The sequence below is a fragment of the Maylandia zebra genome, linkage group LG7, assembly GCF_041146795.1.
Source record: "Maylandia zebra isolate NMK-2024a linkage group LG7, Mzebra_GT3a, whole genome shotgun sequence".
NCBI classification, from domain to species: domain Eukaryota; kingdom Metazoa; phylum Chordata; class Actinopteri; order Cichliformes; family Cichlidae; genus Maylandia; species Maylandia zebra.
Window position 1 is genome coordinate 21,345,073 of NC_135173.1, and position 21,635 is coordinate 21,366,707.

The following is a 21,635-nucleotide window of genomic DNA, read 5'->3' on the forward strand; positions in this document are numbered from 1 at the left end:
ACAGACCCTCCCCTAGCCCCGCTGCACGCAGCCACGAGGAAATGGTCAGAAAAGAGCCCCCAACCGGACATGACCGCTACCCCGGGTTGAGCCCCCCAAGGAAGATGCCTCCGGGGAATCCCCCGACGCCCTAAGCCTGTCCCTACCCCCACACCAATCACAACATTGAAGGCGGGACCAAACTATGACCCCCCACCCCCACTAGGTGATGGAGCCGATCAAAGGAGCCCAGAGCAATTGATCTGATGTGGTGGCCGAGGCTGTATCAAAACTAGTGTAATCTAATAGATAATTTCTATATTGGTTAGAATTAAGATTGTTTTTAATTTCCCAGTTCATGAGGACAGTTTTCTTGGCTATGCATAGGGCAGTGAAAACCATATGGGCTATATTGTTTTCTGAAGTGACATTATCTAAGCTGCCCAACAAACACACTAAGGGGGAAGTTGGAATGTTACATTTCAGACACTTTGATAAGTCTTCACATATCTCGTGCCAAAACTTCTGCACTGGTGGACAGAACCAAAGAGCGTGAATGTAATTGTCTGGTGTATTGTTTTGACAGTGTGAGCAGTTGTTGGAAGATGTAAAGCCCATCTTGAACATCCGATGACCTGTATAGTGCACTCTATGTAGTATTTTGTATTGTATTAATTGCAGACTGGGATTTTTAATCAATTTAAAAGTTTTTAAGCATACCTGAGACCAGAAGTTTTGGTCTAAACTGACTGATAAATCTGCTTCCCACTTTGCAATAGGAAGGGATATTGATTCATCTAATTTAGAAAGTGTTCTATATATTTTAGATAATAATTTGGGGGATTTAAGAGTAAGGAAATGTGCCGCACTTGGTGGTGTTTGTAATTCAACTTGACTGAGGTTAAATTTCTTTTTTATAATGGATTTAATTTGTTGATATTCTAAAAAAATTTTCTTGTTGATCCCATATTGTGCAACTAGTCTGTCAAATGGGATCAATTCTGTTCCCTCCAATATATGTTCTAAGTATTTAATTCCTTTACAACTCCATTCTGGGAAGTTAATCATATTATTGTTTTGTAATATGTCAGGGTTGTTCCAGATAGGAGTACGTTTGCATGGGATTAGTGAAGACTCCGTTATTTTTAGAAACTCCCACCATGCTGTCAGAGAGGAGCTGATGTTGATACTTTTAAAACATTCATGTCTTTTGATGTTTGAGCTAATAAATGGTAGGTCTGAAATCTCTAGAGCCTTGCATAGTGCCTGTTCAACATCTAGCCAGGGCTCATCTAGGAAGGTATGTTTTGACCATTCTGAGATGAACTGAAGCCTGTTGGCTAAGAAGTATTGGTGAAAATTAGGCAGATCTAATCCTCCTCTATCCTTGGTTCTTTGTAGCGTTTTTAAGCTGATACGCGGGGGTTTATCTTTCCAAAGGAATTTGGAAATATATGAATCCAGAGATCTGAACCAATCTTGAGATGGGTTGTTAGGGATCATCAAAAATAAGTAATTTATTTTTGGCAAGATCATCATTTTTATAGTGGCGACCCTTCCCATGAGTGATATGGGTAAAGATTTCCATCTAGTCAGATCGCCTTTTACTTTCTTTAGAAGTGGGATGTGATTTAATTTAGTTAAGTCTGAAAGCTTAGGAGAAACATTAATACCTAAATATTTAATATTTCCTGATTGCAATGGGGCAGAGGAAGAATTATGGAAGAAGCAGTTAATGGGGAGAACTGTAGATTTTGGCCAGTTAATTGAATAATCTGAAACTCTTGAAAACCAGTTTATTAGAGTAATTACCTCAGAGAGGTTGGTTTGTGTGTTTTGCAGAAAAAGCAACACATCATCCGCATACACTCAAAAAAATGAAACGTTGACTTTAATTAAAATTATTTTGTCAACAGGTTCCACGAAATTGAATTATGTTAGTTTAAAGCAAAAATCTTTAGTTCATCTAATTTAAAAAAACTACTTAAGATTAACAAGACATATTTAAGACTAACTAAATCAAGTTATGTTGTATGAACATAGATGATATATTTTCAGGTTAGATAGTTTAGATTAGTTACTTCAACACATTTCTTATTTGTGGCAGTAAAATGTTAAATTTAAGTTAGATTAATTCAAATATTATATTTTCAGCCACCTTGTGCTTTATTAATTAGTTTTACATAAATCTATTTTGTCAACAGGTTCCACACAAATGAATTAAGTACATCCAACTTATTTTTTAAAATTTATTTTATTGCCAACACATTCAGTGAGCATTTGTGTAAACCCAGTCCAAAATAAAACACAACAGCTCATTAGGGTTAGTAATTAACAGTATGTAGACAGATGCAACATCAAGACTTTAAATTAAATGTCTGTATCTACCAGAAATAGAAGAGAAAAAAAAACGCATTGAAGATCACATAACACATTGATAAGATGACACTTGAGTTATGCACATGTGATGCTAGTAAGGTCTGTGAGTGTTTTTTTTCTTTTAGTGTCTAAAATGGATAGCAAAGTTGCTATTTGCAATGATTGCTTAGGGTCAGTCCAGTAACACAATGCCAATGAAGTGCTTTCCTTTAACAATGCAAAGTGAAGTGTCCACCTCAACAGCCACAATTTAAAAAAAAAAAAAAAAAAAAATGTAACAACAACAACAACAACAACAACAACAACAATAATAATAATAATAAATAGTCCACTGATATTAGCAATTAAAGAAAATTACATCACCATCCCAAATAAAACTTTAACAAAACATGCCAACATTATGGTCTAACAATAAAACAGTTTGTCAGCGTTCAGTTTTTTTGCAACAGCACAGCAGTAACCATTTAACACTCGCCACTGTCAACATTTATTTTACCAGTGTTTGGGCAAAAAACTTCAGATGTAAACATTTTAACATGGAAACAATTGTTCGTCTTTAAAAGTCCACAAAATATACATTCATCCTGCATTCCCAACTTGGATGATCTGATATCCTCGTGTTGGTGTTGTTCCCAGACCATCATGAAAATGTTGTTCCAGGTTCAACATTGCAAGTGACCAATCACATTGTTGTGACGTTATTCTATTCCAAGCCATTCGTGCATTTATGAAATTCCAATGTTGCAAGGACAATATCAATTCTGCTTACTGTTTATTAAAGGGTTACGGTTAGGGTCAGGGTCAGTTGATCGGCGGACAGAGGCGGTTTCACGCAGCTTAAGTACAGTTTTTTGTTTTACGCCGGTTTTTCCCGAAGTCGCAAAAGTATGACGTCACAACATTCTGATTGGTCACTTGCAATGTTGATCCTGGAACAACATTTAGTATGATGATCTGGGAACAACACCAACACGAGGATATCAGATCAACCTCCTAACTTACCCTTATTTTTAGTATGTATTGCAATTACCTTTACAATGCACACAATGTAACACAAACTGAATATGAACATATTTCCACCTCATAACAATATGCCTTGAACGCTAATATACACACCACCCTTCAACATTTCTGGTGCAGTATCATCTCTCAATTAAATCCTTTAAATCTCAATACTTTTGATTGTCTCTTAGCTTTCAGTCTTGAGGTTAACTGAGATTCAGTGCATATATCCTACCCATTAAGAGTGCACATGCAGAGGCCAGGTCTTCCAGGTCATGCAGGACACACTAGATGGTTATACCCACATCGGCTGGAGGAGTGCTGGCATCAGCTCTTTCGATGGTAAAGATAGCAAGGGTAATTTGTTCCAGCTCCCTCTGAACAGCTGTAGCTTAGACACAAAAACATAGAAAAATGGCATCCAGTTTTAAAAAAAGAAAGAAAAAGGGCCAAAGCTACCCTTTAATGACGTAAACACAATATTAGGAACATGCACCCCAGTGCGCCACTATTTTAGACTACAGATTCAACGATAAATATAAATAGTTTGGGTATACAAGAAGATTTCCCAAAACATTTAAACAGGTTCCATGCAAATTACAACAACAACAACATTACAACATGCAACAACATTAGTTATTCAAAATTTGGTTTAATACAGATAAAAAACTAAACTAAAATTACCAACCAATTATTCTTTGAAGAGGATGCTTGGGTCTTCATTCAGGTAAAAAGGTAGTGCCCTGAGGACACACTCCCTCCCCTTTTCAATGGTTTCCTTCTGTAGAGAGTGGCAGAGATACAGGAAGAGAAAACAGATATACTTTAGGATGACAGAAACTCACATTATACGCAAAATGAATGACATATCCACTGCACAGATAGACATGTACACAAGACCAACTAATCATCACATGGACATGAATAGTTAACCTGTTGGGCAGGGTTTCCACCACATTATATATGTCCATAATGGAGGTAAAGACAAACTAATACATCATCTTTTTTGCATTCAAAACATAACATAAAAACATTCACTTCTGGTTTAACCTAAATCAAGGGATCAGATTTTACATATGTTTAGGTAATTTAAATTTTCCAACGTTTTGAGTACCAAACTTTGTCTTGCTTAATATAAATGTAAGTGCACTGTGCAGCTACCATACACTAGCTGTTTAAATTTGAAAATGATCTTATTAGCCATAATATTTTGCTACCAACAGAATAACGCACCTGTGTGGCTGGGGCCAAAGTTTGTCTAATTTTCTTCCCTGCAACGCCTCCTTTTTTCTTGAAGACTTTTATGAGCTGGTCAGTGTATTGGTCAAGTTGTGTAAAAAGCCTTGGAACATGTGCAGCAGTAGTAATCCTCACATATTCTGCTTCCACCTGAAAATATGTCAACAAACACAACATACTGTACTGTAAATATACATACTATATGTACACATATACAAACTAAAACTAATGTAGTAAGACCTCATTAAAGCTATAATTTTAACACAAACATTTACACAAAATGCTAATGGAGCCATTACAGCTTTTATTGTTATTTATCAAGTTCCAAAAAATATTGATCACAGCTGATCTGAAAAGAATTTCATGCCTCAGGCCCTTGAACTGCAACCTTTACCATGGTTCAGATGTGGAGAAGAAATAACAGGGGCATGGGATGGGTCACAAAAGAAAACTTAACTTATAAAACAGTTTTGTTTTTAAAAGTATAACAGTTCACATACCACATACAAGCTCAGCAATACCACATACACCACATCAGTATAGGAGGGAGCAGGTAAAGGCAGGATCTGAGATTTATAAAGAAAAAAAAAATTAATTCCTTAATTTCAAGAAGCAAATTATTGTTTGAATTACAACTAAATAAAATACTACTCAGAAGAAAAGCAAGAGATTGACACTGCCATGTGCTAACTTTCTATAGAAGCAATTATCACCAGGTCTGTCGACCTCCATTGTCTGTCCACTCATATGTCTTGAATAATTTTATTAAAAAAATTAAGTGTGTGCTTTCACAAACTGTAATTTATAACTACATTGATATGTATAACTCCGCTAGGAAACATGCTGTATTTACAGACCATTTTTACATAATACAGATTACTGATAGAGCAGAACAATGGTGTCACAGTGGCTTTCGCCCTTGACTTTTTGGATTTTAAATGTCACTTTATGCTATCCTTGCTATCCTATTCGATATTTCCGACTCTCGGATTACAGAAAAGGAATCCCAAGAAACCAAATGGAAAAATAACCCCTTGAAAGAATAACCCCATGAACCCCTGTAGCTAATCCCTTAATAAAACAAAAAACAATAAAAATGTTTCTTACACAGTCCACAAAATAAGCATGTCCAGGACCCAGTAAAACTAATGTAAAACAAGCACACGCAAACGATATAACATGTCTTGTAAGACAAACGCAAAATATAACCATGCTGGACATATAGATACTACACAACATAGTCAAAGAAAAAAAGTGGTCTTACCTCTCAAAGAAACAGCAGCTTGGCGCCAAAACAGCCTTTTTCAGTTAAATTTGAAGTCTTGCGCATGAGCAGGCACAAGCCGTGAAACCTTCTTGTTCTGCGCGGTTTCATTACAACTGTTTTTGCATTACTGCCACCTTGTGGATATACAAGGTATATCGATCCTAATTGACTTAACTTAAATGTTATGCGATCAAGTAACACATTAGTATTATGTACGTTGAATAATAGACACAATTACGTAGACTTGATTAGAAAAACATATGTTAACTTAACAAAAACATATATTTTAAGTAAAATGAAAATAAATAATTAATATACACTGAACAATCCACCTCATTCATTTTTTTGAGTGTAGAGACTGATTTTATGTTCTATGTTCTTACATTTTATGCCCTTAATTGTTGTAGCCTGTCTAAATGCTGCTGCTAGAGGTTCGATAAAAATTGCAAAAAGTGAAGGGGAGAGTGGGCATCCCTGCCTGGTGCCCCTCAGGAGACAGAAGCTGGAGGATGTCTGGTCATTTGTTCTGATACGAGCTGTTGGGGAATTGTATAATATTCTTATCCAGTTTATGAAAGAGTTTCCAAAACCAAATTTGTGTAAAGTTGCGAATAAAAATTTCCAGTTAACTCTGTCAAATGCTTTTTCTGCATCTAGAGATAATATTATGGTTTCAATGTTTTTATCGTATGAGTAGTCTATTAAATTAAGTAATCTACGAGTGTTTGTTGAGGAGTGCCGACCTTTTATGAAACCAGTTTGGTCAGGGTGAATTAAGAGGGGGGTTATTTTCTCTAATCTCTTTGAGAGAGCTTTGCAGATTATTTTAAGGTCTTCATTTAAAAGAGAAATTGGACGATAGCTTGAGGGAAATAAAGGGTCTTTGCCTGGTTTTAGCAGGAGACTAATGTTGGCAGAGTTCATATTTGGTGGTAGTCTGCCATTTTCCTCGATTTCCTGCAACATTCCGTGGAATACTGGTGCCAGAATTGTCCAGAATTCTTTGTAGAATTCTGCAGGGAAGCCGTCTGGACCTGGAGCCTTATTATTGGGCATACTTATCAGGGCTTCCTGGAATTCACTTGGTGTCAGTGGCGAATCCAGTTCCATTGCTTGACTGTCTAGTAATTTTGGGAGATTTACGTTGTCAAGAAACCGATTAATTTCATTTTTAGATGGGTTTATTTGTGGTAAGTATAAAGTTTCATAGAAATCCCTAAAAATGTTGTTTATTCTTCCAGGGTCATATATTGTGTTCCCCGATAAATCTTTAGCAGCACATATAGTTGTTTTTTCTTTATTTATTTTTAACTGGTTAGCTAGATATCGACCTGATTTGTTACTGTGTTCAAAATTCTGCAAGCTAAGTCTTTGTATAAGGAATTGTGTTTTTTTATTAATAGTTTCATTTAATTCTAGTTTTGTCTTGCATATTTTGTTCAATGTTTCCTGATCTTGGTTGCACGCGTAGGCTTCTTCTAGTGATTTGATGGTTTTTTCTAATTCCTGAATGTTTTTGTTTTCTTCTTTCTTTTTGTGTGATGAGAAAGAAATTATTTTACCTCTCATCACAGCTTTTCCTGCTTCCCATAGAACAGACGCAGATATTCCGGGAGTGTCATTAAAGTCTAAGTATGAAGTCCATTCCTTTTTAAAATATTTAATAAAGTCTTCATCTTTAAGCAGTGATGTATTAAATCTCCAGTTTTTACTTGGCGTAGTATTATTCCTGTGCATTAGTTTTAAAGATACAGGAGCATGATCACTGACAGCTATAGGATGAATCTCAGTGTCTGAAATGTCACCCAGCTCCCGTTTTTCCTCGATGACAGCTTGTACCTTTCCACTCCCCTTTTTCTCCCTCCTCGCGCTCACAGACCCATAGTGTATGGCAGTCCATTCTCCCTGCAACACGGACTACACTGCCCATGATGCTACATTCTTTAGAGCTATGCTTGTTGCATTCTGCCTGTTAGCTTAGCACAACAACAATGAAAAGGCGCTCTCTCACACAGTCGCAGAGAGAGAGAGAGAGAGCGTTGCCCTGTAACCATGGCAACCGTAACGCTGCCGCCTGGATGAACAGAACGTAGCTGTCAAACAAAACCCAAACAGTCCTGACCCGCGGCAAAATGAAACAGGAAAGTACCGCAGTGTAATCCATTTATTTCAACAAAGTAACTGTATTCTGAATACCACCTTTTTAAACGGTAACTGTAACGGAATACAGTTACTCATATTTTGTATTTTAAATACGTAACGGCGGTACATGTATTCCGTTACTCCCCAACACTGGATACATTGTATGGGAAAAATCTTAGTGGAGTTTTGTTATCTAAACTCCCCCACCTACCTGCACATTTTAAACCATTAATGGTGTCTCTACTGCTAAAGACGGAGCAGCACTTCAAAATAAGAATCAATAATGATAACTTCTCTTACCTCATCAGAAAGCCACCCTGACCCAAGCAGTGTTCGAAAAGAGGAATCATATAGCTTGTATGGTCCAAGAACTGCCTCTAAGCGCCCAGTATCCTTGCCAGCCCATAGCCTCTTTACTAAAAGAAAAATATGATAAGTCAGCTCAGGCATGAGAATTTTAGTGGGAAACCTGGGTAAAGGCCAACGGGCCACAACAGGAAAAAAAGTCAACACAATAAACATGCAGTTTCACACAGAGAAATAGGACAGGTACAGGGGATGGACAAAATAGAAAATTACTGTCAGACAGGTCCATTGCCAGACTTCCACAAACTCTGTACATTGTATGTTGCATTACATCCAATTTGAGTTGAAGACAGCATATATACAGATGCCTAGGTATTTAGATCTCTGTTTTTATACCAGATCTTTACTTTTTAGGAAGCTGGCATCAGGAAGCACTTAGAGATAAAGCGTTACATTTTTGTTTGACAGTGAAGTTGGGAGGAAATGATCAGACATGTCCACTCTCTGTAAACCAGACAGCTAAACTGACCAACAGATCAAGAGAAGACGACAAAATGAATTTTAAACTTTTAACAGCAAACATGCAAACAAAGTCATACAACAGTGAATCAAGTTGGAACGCCAAACTGGCAACAAATGACTAACTGGTCAAAAAGAGATGTTGACTATGCCACCTTCATTTTCTATGCTTTGTTTCAGCGCCTTGTAGAAGATACAAAGTTACTGTAACTTCACAGAAGGATGGAGGACAGCTAAAATTTTCAAATTTTAATTAACAATTAAAATCACAAAGGTAAATAATGCATGTGAAACATGAACTGAAAAACTAACAATAATAACTAATGTTTAAAACGAATTATACTATTATAAAGCTTTGAGCACAAAATGCCTCAAAGATAGACTCCTATCATTTTTTTATTATTATTAACACTTTTTACTCTTGATACACTTGCACAGGTGAACACATTATACTGAAAGGTCTTCTCACCATTGATAACTTTGCAGAAAGACACAAATACAAATAAGTAGTTAGTCACTTACTTTATCTGTAAAATGTGTCTTGAATTTAGAAATTAAGCAGAAAAGATTAAATCTGCAGGCAGTATCGATATGCACGCTTTCTAACAACAGAATTCTTTAAAGACTTACCGGGACTTAAACAGGAACTTCAGAAGATCCGTTGCTTCTCTCCCACACATTAAATATTTGTTTGTGGTGTGGACCTTAGACCTCAAAGAAAACAGTGTGGCATCCAGATACATATTCCAGTCATTCTGTTAACTGTTGACTAATTTTCTGAGGGCTCTACATGTAGACATAAAAAAATAAACACAATAGTGACAGTGTCTTAAAAGCTATTGAAAATTTACATACAAATAAAGCATACTTTTTTATGTTGTCATTTGTCTTTTCATCAAGGCCATTTGTCTGCGGGTGATATGCTGCTGTGACAATCAATCTATTTTAATTAAGCTGCAAAGACTCGAGCTTCAAAGACAAAAGAAAAAAGTTTCTCAAACACAATCACACAAAACCTTTGGCCTGGCAGCTACCTTTAAGTATGGAAAAGTACACTTAGCACTTACTTCGTTAACAAATTCTCTTCCTTGGTCAGATAAAATTCTTTTTGGGCAGCCATGTCCATATATGACTAAGCACAACTGATGAGTTACCACTGCAGCACATTTGCTTTTTAACGGAAAAACCTCAACCCATTTTGAAAAATAGTCTGTTGCAGTTAGAATGTATTGATGTCACTCGAGGTTTTTGGAGGAGGTCCAGTTAGATCGATTCCAATTAGCTGCCAGACATCTGACACCTGTCAATGATGAAAGAATCACATTTTTAATATGTACATTATAACATTACTATTTTATACTAAAATGCTGCTAATATTTACCTTGGTATACTGTAGTGATTGCACAGCAGCCAAAGGTTTTCCTATTTTTTGGCGCTGGTCACAAGCCAAGATACATAATTACAAGTATTCTATAACAAAGACTCATTCTAGCTACAGTGTTAATTACTGCACATCATCCTGAAATGTGGGACAGATCTTCAGGATAACTATGCATTATTTTTGTGTATTGTCAACATACCTTACTTTTTTTTTATAAATGAAAACTTCAAAAACACATACCCAATTCCCAATGTCATCTGACATGCCATACCAGTAAAATCTGGAACACATTGCAGAGTCTTGCCAGTGTGTCCACCAATAGAACTTGAATGAAACTCCTGAAATGGTCCCATCGCTTTTGTCTTTTACATTTAAGAAATGTAAATTAATTGTTAACGCTGTATGCCAGTTTACAGAAGTGTAGAAGTACTAAATCAAGACTTGAAATATGACTTCAACTGGAGTATTTTTGCACAAAAAATAAAATGCATGTTAGCTTGAAAAGTTAACAAATTGACAACAGCATAAGGAAAACAAGTATCAACTGTAATAAAGAAGTAAAACATATAATACTAACCTTTTTTCATACGCACGAGATTGGAGAGGATCAAATAATAGGCGTATACTATTAACACCGAAAACATGGACACTTTGAGGTAGGACAGTTTGATAGGGTGTTTTGTCAGAACACTGGCTCTGTTTTAGAAGAAATTACATGTAAAAACTCTTAACATAAAAAAAATAACAGAGGACTTGATATTTTTTAAGTAATCAGATCATTTTATGCACCCTTATGAGCAACACTTCCATCATAGCTAAATGAACCCTCGTTAATTTGATCATGTTTGACTCATTTCCTGGGATCCATCTATTCCTGGGATAGATGACAGTGTGAAGGAATTCCCAAACCTGGGTGCATGACTTAACTTGAATCACAAACAAAAAGCATGTGCTTCAGTATTTACCAGAGTTTGAACACATTTTACATTGTAGGCGACATACAGCCCAATTTTCTCTTAATTGGGTCAGACCAGTGAAACTCCCCTTTCAGTAAATGGAAAACAAACTTTTCTGTCATTTAATTGTTTATTGCTTAATTAATTTGTATAGTATTATTAGCCATAAGGTTAAAAATATAGTTAAATATCCCAAAATGTATGCTTGTGCTTATTTGTGGTGAGGAGCCAATCAAAGAGTTATGATTTATAAATGGCTTCAAGTGCACATCTAACATTTCAATCAGCAGTGTTATCAATTTCATTGGAATCTGTTGTTATTATGCAAATGTTGCTCTATTTTATAACCACTGGATAAGTCTTCATCGTTTATTGAACAACTCTTTTGTACATTCATGTGAAGAACACTTTAAAATGACACACTTTTAAAGCTTGTTTTAACCAGTTTGAGGTGATTAAGCTTTGTGACATGGCATTAGTTGGATAATGGAAAGATGGGAACACTGTGGGCATAAAGGGATGGACATGGTTAGGTATAATACTCAGGTAGACTGTGGTGTTTAAATAATGCTCAGTTAGTAATAAGGAGCCCCAAGTGTGCCAAGAAAATATCCCCGATATAATCTTGCCACAAACAGCCTGAACCATTGTTAAAAGTCAGGATAGATCAGTGCCTTTGTTTAATCTGTGCAAACGGTAGCCTCACTTATAGTTTGCAAGGTTTGACAGGTTGTGTATTTAGAGATGCTCTTCTGCATACTTTTTTAAAAGTTATATTTGCTGTTCTATCAGCTCAGTCACACTGGCCATTCTCCTGTGAACTGCTGCTCAATGGATATTTTCTCTTTTTCAGACCCTTCCAGGTAAACTCAACAGGTGTTTGTGTGAAACTCAGCAGTTTGTAAAATACTCGGACCAGTCCGTCTGGCACCAAGAACTGTGCCACGATCACTCTCATCTTCAACATGTCTGCATGTCTAAAACATTTGAGCAGCTGACATATGATTGAATCATTACATAATTGCATTAAATATCATTTGAACAGGTAGGTGGCCTCTGAGAGTATATAAGACCACAGTTCACATGCCAAATGAAGTGCTTTATATTCGTTAACACATGAACTATTTGATCTTAAACCCTAAGTTTATTGTTTACTTACAGTTGAAATACTTTAAACACATATTTTTTTAATATACTTATATAAGTCAAATTCAAATGTGATTTTTGGTGTACAGGGTGAATCACTCTTGGAGTGAAGGCCCAGCCCCACAAGTGAACTTAATAGACTTCATGTATTCTGTAATTTGAGTCCAAATCTAGTTTAACTACTTTTGATTTATTATTATATTTGCTGTAAATTTTGATTTTAAAGCATCATTATGTGTTTGAAGTGTCTAACCAACACAAACCTTAGGAAATGTAGGATTTATCCCAGCGGTCCCCAAACATTTTCGTGCCACGGATCGGTTTATGTCCAACAATATTTTCACCAGAGGAGGAGCCAGACATTTGAAACACCCGGGGCTTAGCCCTAAAGGGTAGTATGCATGTGGGATTTTTTTTTTTTTTGAGGGGGGGGTGTAGAAATGACTGAAAGATTAATAGGCTCTGTTTTGAGTTTTGTTCAAAAAAGAATGACTTCATATAGGGAAATATATATATCACACATGCAGGACACCTTAAACTAGTTTTTTAATTGAGCAGCAAGACAGAACGAAGTCGGGGCTGTATCAAGACACAGGGACTAAACCCCAATTCAACCAGACCCAGAACTGATCCAGAATTAAAACAGGACTACAACAGTTCAAAAGCAGGATTACTGAGGACTTAACCAAGACATAACCACAATCAGAACTAGATGATAGTAGCACTAAAAATCATCATAGACCTGCACTACACTTATTTATTTAATTCTACCAAAGTACAATATTTAGATTGAGAAAAGTTCATATAATTATTTAGCCTTGTTGTGCAAACAAGCCTGCAGAACTTAATAAATATAGAATTTGAAAAATAGCAAACCTAAAAAGAAACACTAGGTACGAGATACATGAGTACCTATGATACAGTGATACTTTTAGTAAGCAACCATTTGACTAACATGTGTGTCTCACCTGCTCTTGTTCATCTCTGTTCTGTCCTCATTCTCCATCTCAATCTCTGCTCCTCTCTCTCCCTCTTTGTGCTGACAATCATCAAATATACAGTTGAAACCAGATATTTACAAACTCTTCAGATCAAAACACAAACACTTTTTTAATTGTAACATCAAATCAGACTAAATGTTTATTTTTTTAGATTGATAAATATAAAAACATATTTGTTAACTTTTAGAGTAAAGAGAGAAACTGTCTGTGTTTTTTAATTGCAAATGGCACCAAATTGTATTCAAACTGAGCCACACTTATGGAGCTCCACATTTCTTTTCCTGGTGTTTTGGTTGACATCTCTTGATTTTCCCATGTCAAAGAAACAGGCTCTGTGTTTTGCCTTATATGCATCCACAGCTGTGCCACCAATTTACTCACATGGACTCTACTAACCTATCAGAAGCTTCTTCAGCTCAGAATGGAATCGTCTGGAGTTTTCTTATTAATTAACAATAAACTTAGTGTACATGTACTCCTAAATTTAATGAAAGTGATAAAAAATAGACAGCTCTGTCTCTCTTTATTCTGACATTTAACTAATTCAAAAGATATTTCAATATTTATCTAAAACAAAAGTTTACTCTAAATTGATGTTGTACAGTAAAAATGTTTTATGTTTTCTCCCTAAAGTGTATGTAAATATCTGGTTACAAATGTGAATATCCTGCTGTGTACTGAAATCCCTCTTGTTTTGCATAGAAATATACTGAACAACATACAAAGCACAATATATAAAATAACATTTACCTGAGTTTTTTCTTTGAAAGAACCCTCTAATGTCCATTCTTATATTTCAGTACATAACTGAAACCGAATTAGTCGGGGAGGGTAAGAACTGAAAATATGAAATAAACACACGTAAGCTAAGACTCTCTAAAAAATAGCATTTGTTCGGCTTTTCATTTCGCCATTTGTTGATTCACTTGAAGAGCAAGTAAAATAATATTGGTCAAGTGATCAGTTTCATATCAATCTTTCGTGATGCACCGTCATATTTACATTATTTGTACGGTACGAATGATTTGCTTTGGTACCTGGTCAAACTTAAGCTCTCCTTAGTATGGCTGGCTCCGTCTCTCCAACAGTGCACTCACGGGCAGCAGTTCCCCCCGCCCCCTCGCTCAGTCGCTTAGTGCCTGAGCTTGGATCATACCAATATCAGGGGGGGATTCACGCACAGTCGTAAATTCCCACAGTGTGCACTATGTGCTTCGAATATTGTGTGTACTTTTTGTTTTATACAGTTGTCAGCCAGGCATCTAACTATGAAAAAATTACACTCCAAAATACCCCGGGCTTCTGACAAAACAACCCGGGCTTAAGCCCCGTAAGCCACCCCCACGCTCCGCCCCTGATTTTCACGGACTGGCCTTTAAGGTGTCATGGATAAATACAACAAAATAAAACCAGTACTGGGACCAAAAAGAAAAGAAGATTTATTCATAACACACGGGAAAAGACCCAGGGAAATGGAGTTAAACAACAGTGAAGTAACATCTGACAGCTGTTTCCTTTAAAGAAAAATCATGGACCTGCTCACAAAATTGCTCAAAGCAGAAAACAAGCATTAACATTTCTGAGGATTGTTGTGTGTCTGTGTTTATAATTTGGTTATTAAAGGGATACGGAGTCTGACTCCCCTCTGAACCTTGTGGCTGTTTTTATGTGTCTGTTAACTTGAACACAAAATGTAGAAAGTTTGAATTCTTGAGATTTTGTGTGATGGAGCAGTGAACTAAGTGATTGACATCCTGTTAAAAACTAATTTAATTACATTTTGAGTACAGATTGCAGTGGTGCTATCAGAGAAATGTACTTTAAAATATAAATATCTGCAGTATTTGAATAAATCTGTGAGCTTTACACAGTACACTGTTGGTACAGATTCATCAAACTTTGTGATGATTTCACTTCTAACTATACATCATATATTCAATTATCACAGGAAACCATGTAAACCCTGAAGCTGCAGAATAACTTGATCCCACTACTGTTGCAATGTTTCTCTCTGCAGTATAGTTCAGCTTAATCAGATATTAAATCACAGAAGTCAGTATTTTAATGTTGTAACTGGCTGAGCTGAAGCTGATCTAAAAGTATAGGAAATATGTTGAATTAAATCAAATTACAAGTTCTCATGTACCTTGTTAATGGTATTAAATATTATATATTTGATAAAGATTGCAGATTCTTGAATATACACTCAACAAAAATATAAACGCAACACTGTTGTTTTTGCTCCCATTCCCCATGGGAGCAAAAACTATTTCTATTTCTTCCTTGACGTCCATTTCACTGACAGAGTTGGTTCATGAAGAATGATAAAGTGATTCTGTCTGTGATCCATTTGCCCAGTTATACATAATATAATAAACAGGTTTCAATTGACGATCGTACTGTATATACACTCAACAAAAATATAAACGCAACACCTTTGTTACTGCTCCCATTCCCCATGGGATGGACGTAGAGACCTAAAATTCATTCCAGATACACAATATAACCATCCCTCCCAAACAGTGGTCACAAATCAGTCCAAATGTGTGGTAGTGGGCACACCTGCTATACTGAGATAATCCATCCCACCTCACTGGTGTGCCACATCAGGATGCTGATCTGACATCATGAGTAGTGCACAGGTGTACCTCAGACTGCCCACAACAAAAGGCCACCCTGGAATGTGCAGTTTTTTGCGCTATTGGGGGTCTGGGGACCCAGAACCGGTCAGTATCTGGTGTGACCACCATTTGCCTCATGCAGTGCAACACATCGTCGCATGGAGTCTATCAGATTGTCAATTGTAGCCTGTGGAATGTTGGTCCACTCCACTTCAATGGCTGTGCGAGGTTGTTGGATATTCGTGGGAACTGGTACACGCTGTCGTATACGCCGGTCAAGCACATCCCGAACATGCTCAATGGGTGACATGTCCGGTGAGTATGCTGGCCATGCAAGAACTGGGACATTCTCAGCTGCCATCTTCTCTGAACAATGTGAACCATGATTCATCCATGAAGCGCACACCTCTCCAACGTGCCAGACGCCATCGAATGTGAGCATTTGCCCACACAAGTCTGTTACGGCGACGAGCTGGAGTCAGGTCAAGACCCCGATGAGGACGACGGGCATGCAGTTGAGCGTCCCTGAGACGGTTTCTGACAGTTTGTGCAGAAATTGTTTGGTTGTGCAAACCAATTGTTCCAGCAGCTGTCTGGGTGGCTGGTCTCAGACGATCTTGGAGGTGAACCTGCTGGATGTGGAGGTCCTGGGCTGGTGTGGTTACACAAGGTCTGCGGTTGTGAGGCCGGTTGGATGTGCTGCCATATTCTCTGAAACACCTGTGGAGACGGCTTATGGTTGAGAAATGAACATTCAATGCACGGGCGACAGATCTGGTTGACATTCCTGCTGTCAGCATGCCAATTGCACGCTCCCTCATTGCTTGTGGCATCTGTGGCATTTTGCTGTGAGACAAAACTGCACATTCCAGGGTGGCCTTTTGTTGTGGGCAGTCTGAGGTACACCTGTGCACTACTCATGATGTCAGATCAGCATCCTGATGTGGCACACCAGTGAGGTGGGATGGATTATCTCAGTATAGCAGGTGTGCCCACTACCACACATTTGGACTGATTTGTGACCACTGTTTGGGAGGGATGGTTATATTGTGTATCTGGAATGAATTTTAGGTCTCTACGTCCATCCCATGGGGAATGGGAGCAGTAACAAAGGTGTTGCGTTTATATTTTTGTTGAGTGTATATACAGTACGATCGTCAATTGAAACCTGTTTATTATATTATGTATAACTGGGCAAATGGATCACAGACAGAATCACTTTATCATTCTTCATGAACCAACTCTGTCAGTGAAATGGACGTCAAGGAAGAAATAGAACAAATAGTATGGTTCACCGTTATATATGTGAATATAACAGTGTTATATTCACATATAACACCGTTGCTTATACAGTTACATTGGCTTCCTGTCGAATTTAGAGTCCATTTTAAGATTTTGGTTTTAACTTTTAAGGCTCTTCAACAACAAGCACCACCATATATTATTGAACTTTTACAGCCCTATGCCCCTAGTAGGTCTCTGAGGTCGAATAGTCAGGGCCTACTTGTCATTCAGTATACGAGACTGAAAACTAGGGGTGATAGAGCTTTTGCTACTGTGGCCGCCAGACTGTGGAATTCCCTTCCTCAGGACTTACGATCCGCTGATTCATTGATTACTTTTAAAAAACAGCTAAAAACACATCTTTTTAAAACTGCTTTTTGCTAACTTTGTTTGTATTTTGTCTTTTTAATCTGTTATATCTTGTAAAGCACTTTGTGATCTCTATCTAGAAATGTGCTATATAAATAAAATTTTGTTGTGCTGGGTCCTCAGTTTTATGTGGAAGTAATCAGTGTTTTTGATTATATGTATATACATAATAATATGTATTACGTATTTAAAATACACAAATATGAGTAACTGTATTTCATGATAGTTACCTTTTGAATAGATGATTATTAGAATACAGTTACTTTGTTGAAATAAATGGATTACACAACAGTGATTTCCGGTTTCATATGTTTCGGCTATCCCCTCTCCAATTTTGGTAATTAAACTCATTAAAACCCAAACAAAGCACACAATAAGAGCCTCTAATGTAAGCATCTTGTTAATGTTGGTGGCTGCAGTTACACAATGGACCCGGAGCCAGCACAACAAAGCCAGCAGTCCATGGGCAGGAATGCATTTCTTACTTTCAAATTCCATCACCACTTCACATTTAAAGAAGAAAGGGATGGGCAGAACCTGACCGTTTAATGCAAACTCTGTTTGCCAGCAACCAAGCTGCTCTCAGTGTCAAAAGACTCCACCTCCAACCTACAGAAACATCTGGAAGTAAGTTCTTTTTCAAAAACTAACATTAGTCTACAACTCCTTTGTGGCTTGTGAGGTGGCTATAGCTCAGGAGGTGGAGCAGGTAACCTACTAATCCACTAACTGAAGGTTAGCATGTCATGTATCCTTGGGCAAGATACTAACCCCAAGTTGCTCTCCGATGCATCCATCGGAATGTGTATGTGTATGAATGTAGCACTCAGTTTAGAGAAAGTGATTAGGTGAAAGTGGCATGCTGCATAGAGAGAGTAGAAAAGCGCTACATAAGAATCAGTCCATTTACTGTTTGTTTTAGTTGTGGTAGCTACCTGCCACTTCAGTATCTTCTATGTACTATTGCTGTGTGATTTATTACTATTACTGAAGGCTACTCACCACCAAGCTAACAGCTTATCTTATGTTAACATCACATGTTAACTTACAGTGGCTTGCAAAAGTATTCGGCCCCCTTGAACTTTTCCATTTTGTCACATTACAGCCACAAACAGGAATCAATTTTATTGGAATTCCACGTGAAAGACCAATACAAAGTGGTGTACATGGTGTACAATCATACATGATTCCAAACATTTTTTACAAATAAATAACTGCAAAGTGGGGTGTGCGTAATTATTCAGCCCCCTGAGTCAATACTTTGTAGAACCACCTTTTGCTGCAGTCACAGCTGCCAGTCTTTTAGGGTATGTCTCTACCAGCTTTACACATCTAGAGACTGAAATCCTTGCCCATTCTTCTTTGCAAAACAGCTCCAGCTCAGTCAGATTAGATGGACAGCGTTTGTGAACAGCAGTTTTCAGATCTTGCCACATATTCTTGGAAGGACACCAGGAAAAGTATTGTAGACCTGCACCAGACTGGGAAGAGTGAATCTACAATAGGCAAGCAGCTTGGTGTGAAAAAATCAACTGTGGGAGCAATCATCAGAAAATGGAAGACATACAAGACCACTGATAATCTCCCTCGATCTGGGGCTCCACACAAGATCTCATCCCGTGGGGTCAAAATGATCATGAGAACGGTGAGCAAAGATCCCAGAACCACACGGGGGGACCTGGTGAATGACCTGCAGAGAGCTGGGACCAAAGTAACAAAGGTCACCATCAGTAACACACTACAACGGCAGGGAATCAAATCCTGCAGTGCCAGACGTGTTCCGCTGCTGAAGCCAGTGCATCTCCAGGCCCGTCTGAAGTTTGCCAGAGAGCACATGGATGATACAGCAGAGGATTGGGAGAATGTCATGTGGTCAGATGAAACCAAAGTAGAACTTTTTGGTACAAACTCAACTCGTCGTGTTTGGAGGACGAAGAATACTGAGTTGCATCCCAAGAACACCATACCTACTGTGAAGCATGGGGGTGGAAACATCATGCTATGGGGCTGTTTTTCTGCCAAGGGAACAGGACGACTGATCCGTGTTAAGGACAGAATGAATGGGGCCATGTATCGTGAGATTTTGAGCCAAAACCTCCTTCCATCAGTGAGAACTTTGAAGATGAAACGAGGCTGGGTCTTCCAACATGACAATGATCCAAAACACACCGCCCGGGCAACAAAGGAGTGGCTCCGTAAGAAGCATTTGAAAGTCCTGGAGTGGCCTAGCCAGTCTCCAGACCTCAACCCCATAGAAAATCTGTGGCGGGGAGTTGAAAGTCCGTGTGGATTTTTTTTTTCACATTCTGTCTCTCACAGTTGAAGTGTACCTCTGGTGCAAATTACTGACCTCTGTCATCATTTTAAGTGGGGGAACTTGCACAATCGGTGGCTGACTAAATACTTTTTTGCCCCACTGTAGTTACATATATTACTTCGTTAGAGTTACTTGATACTATGTCTTGCACTATCCTATTGTATATTACTGTATACTACTATTCTTATTGTATATATTGTATATCTCATGTCTTATTCATCTGTTCCTCTGTCTCTCCTGCTGCTTTGATTATGTACATGACAAAAGAATTTCCCTCGGGATAAATAAAGTTATTCTTATTCTTTTTAAACCATTCCCTTGTTGCCCTGGCTTTATGTTTAGGGTCGTTGTCCTGCTGGAAGGTGAACCTCCGCCCCAGTCTCAAGTCTTTTGCAGACTCCAAGAGGTTTTCTTCCAAGATTGCCCTGTATTTGGCTCCATCCATCTTCCCATCAACTCTGACCAGCTTCCCTGTCCCTGCTGAAGAGAAGCACCCCCAGAGCATGATGCTGCCACCACCATATTTGACAGTGGGGATGGTGTGTTCAGAGTGATGTGCAGTGTTAGTTTCCGCCACACATAGCGTTTTGCATTTTGGCCAAAAAGTTCCATTTTGGTCTCGTCTGACCAGAGCACCTTCTTCCACGTGTTTGCTGTGTCCCCCACATGGCTTGTGGAAAACTGCAAACAGGACTTCTTATGGTTTTCTGTTAACAATGGCTTTCTTCTTGCCACTCTTCCATAAAGGCCAACTTTGTGCAGTGCACGACTAATAGTTGTCCTATGGACAGATTCCCCCACCTGAGCTGTAGATCTCTGCAGCTCGTCCAGAGTCACCATGGGCCTCTTGGCTGCATTTCTGATCAGCGCTCTCCTTGTTCGGCCTGTGAGTTTAGGTAGATGGCCTTGTCTTGGTAGGTTTACAGTTGTGCCATACTCCTTCCATTTCTGAATGATCGCTTGAACAGTGCTCCGCGGGATGTTCAAGGCTTGGGAAATCTTTTTGTAGCCTAAGCCTGCTTTAAATTTCTCAATAACTTTATCCCTGACCTGTCTGGTGTGTTCTTTGGACTTCATGGTGTTGTTGCTCCCAATATTCTCTTAGACAACCTCTGAGGCCGTCACAGAGCAGCTGTATTTGTACTGACATTAAATTACACACAGGTGCACTCTATTTAGTCATTGGCACTCATCAGGCAATGTCTATGGGCAACTGACTGCACTCAGACCAAAGGGGGCTGAATAATTACGCACACCCCACTTTGCAGTTATTTATTTGTAAAAATTGTTTGGAATCATGTATGATTTTCATTTCACTTCTCACGTGTACACCACTTTGTGCTGGTCTTTCACATGGAATTCCAATAAAATTGATTCATGTTTGTGGCTGTAATGTGACAAAATGTGGGAAAGTTTAAGGGGGCCGAATACTTTTGCAAGCCACTGTATGTTAGTATAAGTTCCTGCTCCTCTACAGTAAATATATTGTCTATTCAGGGAGACTTGGGCTTAACAGCCAATTGGTAAAGAAAACAAACAAGAATTTGCAGGATGTGACTGATACATTCATGTAGTTGTCAGCACCATGAAAATATATTGAGTAATCCAAAGTCAGAACACGTTACTCACATTGAGTAACTTAATGGAATACGTGCCAAACTACATTTTGGGGCATGTATTCTGTAATCTGTAGTGGAATATATTTTAAAAGTAACCTTTCAACACTG

At 38.0% G+C, this 21,635-nt stretch overlaps 1 long non-coding RNA gene across 2 annotated transcripts; it reads right to left on the reverse strand.

Annotated features, from left to right (window-relative positions):
* Positions 1-2,214: 2,214 nt before the first annotated feature.
* LOC112431069 (uncharacterized) lies at positions 2,215-6,201 on the reverse strand. Of its 2 annotated transcripts, none has more exons than XR_003022330.2 (5): positions 5,864-6,201; positions 5,100-5,165; positions 4,594-4,749; positions 4,049-4,141; positions 2,215-3,751 (listed from the first exon to the last, which is right to left on the reverse strand). It is a non-coding gene; the product is annotated as an uncharacterized LOC112431069 (long non-coding RNA). The 2 variants fall into 2 exon arrangements; XR_013099375.1 differs by lacking the exon at positions 5,864-6,201 and adding an exon at positions 5,707-5,842.
* Between the last annotated feature and the right edge of the window lie 15,434 nt (positions 6,202-21,635).